Raw genomic sequence first — 6,823 nt, 5'->3', positions numbered from 1 at the left:
ACTGGATGTCCATGGTGAAGATAAGGCGTTGGGGACCGGGGAAGCGAAAATCATGGAGGAGGTGGAGGGCGTGGGTGGTGTCCCGAATGTAGGTGGGGAGTTCTTGGACGAAGGGGGACAGGACCGTGTCGAGGTATGCAGAGATGAGTTCGGTGGGGCAGGAGCAGGCTGAGACAATGGGTCAGCCGGGGCAGTCAGGTTTGTGGAATTTGGGCAGGAGGTAGAAACGGGCGGTGCGGGGTTGTGGGACTATGAGGTTCCTTGAGTCAGGTCTCCATTATTGCTATATTATTATAATCCTCTGTGCTTTCTCATGCATATTGCTCAGCAGCCTTGTTGACCATGCTACATGTGCACTTCAAATCGAGCTGAGACTCAAAAACAGAAATTACTGTAAAAACTCAGCAGGTCTGGCACAGCTGTGGAGAGAAATCAGGGTTCACGATTTGGGTCCAGTGAACCTTCCTCAGAACTGAGTTTAGACTGCCTTTACTGATCTATCATATTTCCCGACTCTTCTTTAGTATTGGAGGAGCTGGGGGCTTGGGGGTATTATTGCTGGACTGTTAACCCAGAGACCCAGGTAATTTTCAGGGGATCTGAGTTTGAATCCCACCACAGCAGGTGATGAAATTTGAATTCAATAAAAAATGAATCCATTGACAATTGTTGGAAAAACCCATCTGGTTCACTAATGTCCTTGAGGGAAGGAAACTGCCATCCTTACCTGGTCTGGCCTACATGTAAGTCCAGACCCACAGCGACATGGTTGGGCAATTTGGATGTGCAATAAATGCTGACATTGCCAGAGATGTCCTCATCCCATGAATGAAAAAAAACTTTTCCATTTTTATCCTGGTTACCACCACTTGCGAAATTAACTTAAACCTCTTGGACATCCCTGGCAGGTTGGAAAAGCATTTGGTATGTCATCTGTTGGGAGATAAACTTCTCATGGCAGCTGCTTACAATTAGACACAAATTGCAGGATCCGATTTCTAGTGATCACACCAAGGTGCACGTTGCTATATGGGAAGCCCGTGTGGGTAACAAAGCCTTCTGGCTAATCCGAGGAAGCTGTAATGGAGGTACCATGTCTAAAACCCTGCACTCAGGGTGGAAGTAAACCACAATGCTCTTCACTTTATATTGTTGTCATCAAATTGTATGCGTGGGTTGTTCAACAAATAAAGCAGTGGTTAGTTCCTGGATGTCAGCCATGGCACAGTAGCTGTGATCCCTCTTACCTCCAAGTCAGAAGTTCTGAATTCAAGTACGACTATAGAAGCTTGAGCACAGTGATCTGGGCTGACAGTCCAGTGCAGTACTAAGAGAATGCTATACTGTTGGAGATCTGTCTTTCAGCTGAGATGTTAAACCAAGACCCCATTTGCTCTTGTAAGTAATATGTAATACCACATGATGGGACTTCAAAGACAGGCAGTGGATGCACCTCACTCACCATATATCCCTCAATCAGCAAAACTGATACACAGATTATAAAATTATGATTTCATTTGTGAGAGCTTCCTGTGCGTAAATCTGCTGCCCTAATTGCTACATTTTAATAGTGATCACACTTCAAAAGTACTTCATTGTCTGTAAAACACCTCGGAACTGTCCTAAGGCTATAGAATACGCTATAAAAATGCAGTCTCTTTCTTTTCAGAACTTGTGAGACACAGGAGATGTGTGGAGTGGCATCATGAAATGATCCTCAGGCAATAAAACGTTAAAGCATAGTCAGGTTTATGGTTGGTCACACCCCAAGGTGAAAGGTCTACATGCAAAGGTCAGAAACAATGTATCTTGAGAGTCACAGCTTCCTGAAGAACTGCTCTCAAACATGTTTGTGGAGGGCTCAAAAGTATTGATGAAGGAGCGTCGCTCCGAAAGCTAGTGCGCTTCCAATTAAACCTGTTGGACTATAACCTGGTGTTGGGTGATTTTTAACTATGTTTAAGAAAGGTCACCTTGATTCTGTTGACTCAGATGGGTGGTTAAGACCTTGAGCATGCAAGAGACGTTATGAGCGTATAGCTCAAGGTTCAGCTGGCACCCTCCAACTGAATATGGTTCAGCAAGAGGATCACAGAGGTTTCACTGTTTAATGAGGGTGACCAACCAAAACAAAGTACTACAACTAAGCAATTTTCAAAGTCACAGTTCCCATTAACACCATCAAATGTAATGCATTGATTTGAGTACCCTCAGCCTCTGGGCTCTTTAAATTCCTAAATGGATTAGTTCTGAACCAATTTCACAGGGTTTACCCGGCAGGCTGGTAATTTCATTTCTCACAATTAAAATCGGATCCTGATGAGATTCTAGGACCCAATTTGCCTGAGATTCTGGAGATACCTAACTTAGCAGGTTTAGGCAGCGAGGAAGTCCTTGAAGTTAAATTTTCTTTCTGACTGCAGGTACATGGAGATGTTAAGGGACCTAAATGTCATATCTTGGATGCCTTCCTCCTGCCTCGGTGGAGTCGGGTAAGCCTGTCCCCACAACACTTGCCACCTAAGAGTTTTATCATGGGGAGATAGACGGTATGGACTGCGCACACACATAAATGACCTTTCATAGTTAAACTTTCACTCTGCTTTTCAGTATGCAAAGCAGCGTCCAAGATCCCAGTTACTCATCATAGAACTCTTATCTTACTTATTTGCACTGACAATATTGGGAATGTACCAAACCACGTAACTAGTAAATAATCTTCTGTGTAGCTTGAGCAACAATTCAGAATTTGCAAATTGGATTAAAGAGCTGAAATAGTGTATTATTGGTATGGAATGTGTATTTATATACATCATTGAAATTGTGGGCTGGGGGTCAAATTACCAGGCTGTGCCTCAACCTCATACCACCCATCTGAAATAAATCCCAATCCAGCAGCAGTTTTGCTTGTAACTAGACGTGATGGAATTCTAATATGCATCTACAAAACTTATGGGATTCATATCTTTATGGCACAAAGAGGCACAAAGTACAAAGACAAGGTATTCTGGCAAATCTTTATATGACACTGGTCACTGAAACCAAGGCTTTAGCTGAAGTATTGTATGCATTTCTGGGCGCCAAACTTCAGGAAAGGTTGGACAAGTTGGAGAGATTTACTAGAGTGATATCTAGAGTGATATCTAGACTTGAGTTATGTTGAGAAACTAGGCAAGATAAGACTGTCCTCTTGCCATGGAGTAAACCTAGGGGAGATCCCAGTAGAGGCATTCAAAGTTACAAGGGATTCGGATAGAAAGGATAGGGAAATACATTCCACGAGGTAAAAACAAGGACTGCAGATGCTGGAAACCAGAGTCTAGATTAGAGTGGTGCTGGAAAAGGTCCTGGTCAGGTCCACGCCCCCCACAACAACCCACTCTCCCTTCCTGGCACCCTCTCCTGCCACTACAGGAATTGCAAAACCTGCGCCCTCCATCCAAGGCCCCAAAGGAGCCTTCCACATCCATCAAAGTTTCACCTGCACATCCACGAACATCATTTATTATATCCGTTGCTCTCCATGTGGTCTCCTCTACATTGGGGATATTGGACGCCTCCTAGCAGAGCGCTTTAGGGAACATCTCTGGGACACCCGCACCAATCAACCCCACCGCCCTGTGGCCCAATTCCCCCTCCCACTCTGCTGAGGACATGCAGGTCCTGGGCCTCCTCCACCGCCGCTCCCTCACCACCCAATGCCTGGATGAAGAACGCCTCATCCTCCGCCTCGGAACACTTCAATCCCAGGACATCAATGTGAAACTCTATGCTACTTTCTCCCCACCCCCACCCCCCTCTCATTTATCTCTCCACTCTGTGGGCACCTTGTCTCTATGAAGGGTTTTTGCCCGAAACGTCAATTTTCCTGCTCCTCAGATGCTGTCTGATCTGCTGTACTTTTCCAGCACCATTCTAATCTAGACCCAAATACATTCCACTGACAGGAGACCAGAGATTTAATTTTGTTTGGAAAACACCAAGAAGGGAAATGAGAACATTTTTCTGCATTAAATTATTGTGATCTAGAATGCATAACCTGTCAGGTTTTGGGAACAGATTCAGTCATAGCTTTCAGAATGAAAATGGTTAGAGCCTTGGAGAAGAAAGCATTTCCAGGGGCATAAAGGAAGAGCAGGGATGTGTCCCTCTTCTGTCCCTAATTCCAAGCCGGAAGACCCAGGTTCAAGTCCCACTGCTCCAGAGGTGTGCAATAACATCTCTGAACAGGTTGATTAGAAATATCTACCCAGACTTGATGGGCTCAATGGCTTCCTTATGTACAATACAATTCTATGATTGAACAACTCTACAAAAGCCATAGCTTTTGGAGTTGCATGTTTCCCTCTGAGCAGTCCACTAATCCATTCCTGGAGAAAGAGAAAAAGTCTGAATGCTGAGAAGCAAATGCTGAATGCTGCAAACACAAAACGGCTATGCTGGCATTTGCAAAGAGAAAAAGAACATGTTTGATTATCGTCAGAGCCATGGGAGCTTCTACCAGTTCCAAACTAACACGGAACAGTTACACACGGCTAACTAAAAACCTGATGAATGAGTTGCTTTTAAGAAGCATCATGAAAAAAATGAGAAAAAGCCAGATGGGTTTGGGGACAAAGTTCTGCAAAATAGGCTTAAAAAGCAATTAAAATCAGGGATGCGCGTGGGGCCAAATTTGGATGAGCATAGAGATCATAGTGTGTTGTCAGACTGTACAGTGTTGCAGAATTAGCAGAGGTCAGGCCATTGAAAGCCAGGATTGGCTTTTAGCATTGAGGCATCAATGAAGTGGGGGCTAACGTAAATTAACAAACTTCACGATGATGGATGAAGGAATCTAATGTGCTATGAGCAGCATAAAATTGGATGAGCTCACCTTTATGGAGGGCTATCACAAGTGGCTGGCTGGTAGAGCAGTTACGGTTACAAACAACAAAGGCAGAGATGAAGGTTTCAAAAGCAGATGAGCTGAGGCAGGGGATGTTCTGTGGCAGTAGGCAATCATAGCATTCAAGCAGTTCTCTGGTAAGAGATATCAGTGTCAAGTATGACATCAAGTTGGTGGCGAGGGAACAGAGCTTGTTGCTGGGATGGAAGACAATCCAAATATTTTGAGCTTCCAAATATTTGGTTGGAGGTAATTTCTGCTTCTCTGGAACTGGATACTGGACAAGCAGTTGGAGGCAGGGCTGAGTGTCCGCAAGCAAAAATGTGGAATCTGACAAGTTGTTTTCAGATGATGTTGCTGAAAGGCAGCATGGAAATGAGAATTAAGAGGAACTAACAATAGCTTTTTGGTCGGTCCAGAAGTGGGAAGATATAGAAGCAGGAGGAGAAATTATTGTGGATGAATCTTAGGCTATGACTGGAGAGACAAAAAAGACTGATATTCTTTTGGACTATTTTTAACATTTATAATCTGGCTAAATCTTGTCAGTGAGTATCTAATGCACACAGTGTCATGAGAAATCAATGACGGATTGTTTTGAAAATGTGTGGCAATTGCTTTATAGATTAGATATCAAATACCTACAGTAGTTAGCTCATACATTGTTGCAATCCTGTCCCTAACCTTGAGCTGAAGTGTGTTTATTGGTACAGAGTGTGATTACAGATTTCATCAGTATAATTATTTATCTTCTACTTTCTAACTGACAGAAGCCTTGGGAACAAAGCTGGGTTACTGACATAGAAATTAATTTATTTGTACTCACCTTCAGTGGAACGTAATGCCCCCAGATGTGTTTGGTGGCAGGGTGGATCTTAATGTCTAATGATGGTCTCATTCTGTCACTGTTAGTATATAAGCATCAATGAGAAAAGCACTCAATTCACAGGGAACCCAAAGAGCAAAACCCTGTCAGAATTTCTCGTGGTGGGGTAATTCTTTTCGGCAAACTTTCAGGGACCTGATCAAAGGAGGGATCAAGAACTGTTCTTACCTCCACTTCCCCTTCCCCTTCCACCCTCACTGCTCTCCTCTCATTGGTGCTGTCTGACATGGACAGCTGTTTGCTTCTGAATGGGCAGTACCGCTCTTCTGGATTTTGGGGCAGGCTCACGGCCGTCCACTTAAGTGCCTGTTTGATGCTTAACACAGCTGACATTCCCCCAGAGGAGGAGTTGTGGGGCTCTTGCTGGACCTATAGTTGATGGGCAGGTTCCCTGCATTAAATACCACCCACTGTATGGGATTAACCATACATCCCAAATTGGAATGACGTTGATAGAATTACATAGTGTACCAGGATAGAGTCTGCAGTGTGTTGTTCAGGGATCTGTAATGCTATTATCATCACTTTCTTCAAAAGCCAAATATTCATACCTCCATTCTTGTAATCCCTCCCCCATCTCTAAGCTTTCCATGAATTGGGACGGTGATATTGGCAGCCAAAGCTGTTAGCTAGTCATAGAGTCATGGAAACAGACCCTTCCGTCCAACCAATCCATGCTGACCTTAATTCCAACTAAACCACTTGCCTGTGTTTGGCTCATATCCCTCAAAACAGTTCTTATTCATGTACATATCCAAATGCCTTTTAAATACTGTAACTGTACCCACTTTCACCACTTCCCCTGGAAGTTCATTCTACATAAGAACCACTGCCTGTGTAAAAATGTTGCCCTTCACGTCTTTCTCCTTAGTCCTCCAATTCCTTCAGTCTGATGCACTACATCTACGGCACTGAGAACACCCATTCTGAAGTATTGTAACACTGTTGTATCATTCCTCCGCTGACCTCTCCACTGTGGTCTCTTTTACCAGCTCCTGTCTATGAACTTTTCCGTGGCTCTGCCTTCATTTTGTTGCCTTTATAAGAGT

At 43.9% G+C, this 6,823-nt stretch overlaps 1 protein-coding gene across 1 annotated transcript in view; it reads right to left on the bottom strand.

Moving 5' to 3' along the window:
• LOC122555745 (cytochrome c oxidase assembly protein COX18, mitochondrial) overlaps positions 1-5,848 on the bottom strand; it is a 38,178-nt gene extending 32,330 nt beyond the window's left edge. The window contains exon 1 of the mRNA XM_043701819.1: positions 5,715-5,848. The gene's annotated coding sequence lies outside the window, so the exon portion shown is untranslated. The remainder of the gene's footprint in view (positions 1-5,714) is intronic.
• Positions 5,849-6,823: the final 975 nt, after the last annotated feature.

Source organism: Chiloscyllium plagiosum, chromosome 13, assembly GCF_004010195.1.
Source record: "Chiloscyllium plagiosum isolate BGI_BamShark_2017 chromosome 13, ASM401019v2, whole genome shotgun sequence".
Lineage (NCBI taxonomy): Eukaryota > Metazoa > Chordata > Chondrichthyes > Orectolobiformes > Hemiscylliidae > Chiloscyllium > Chiloscyllium plagiosum.
The sequence above is the reverse complement of the archived record's forward strand: the minus strand, read 5'-3'. Positions and strand labels throughout refer to the sequence as shown.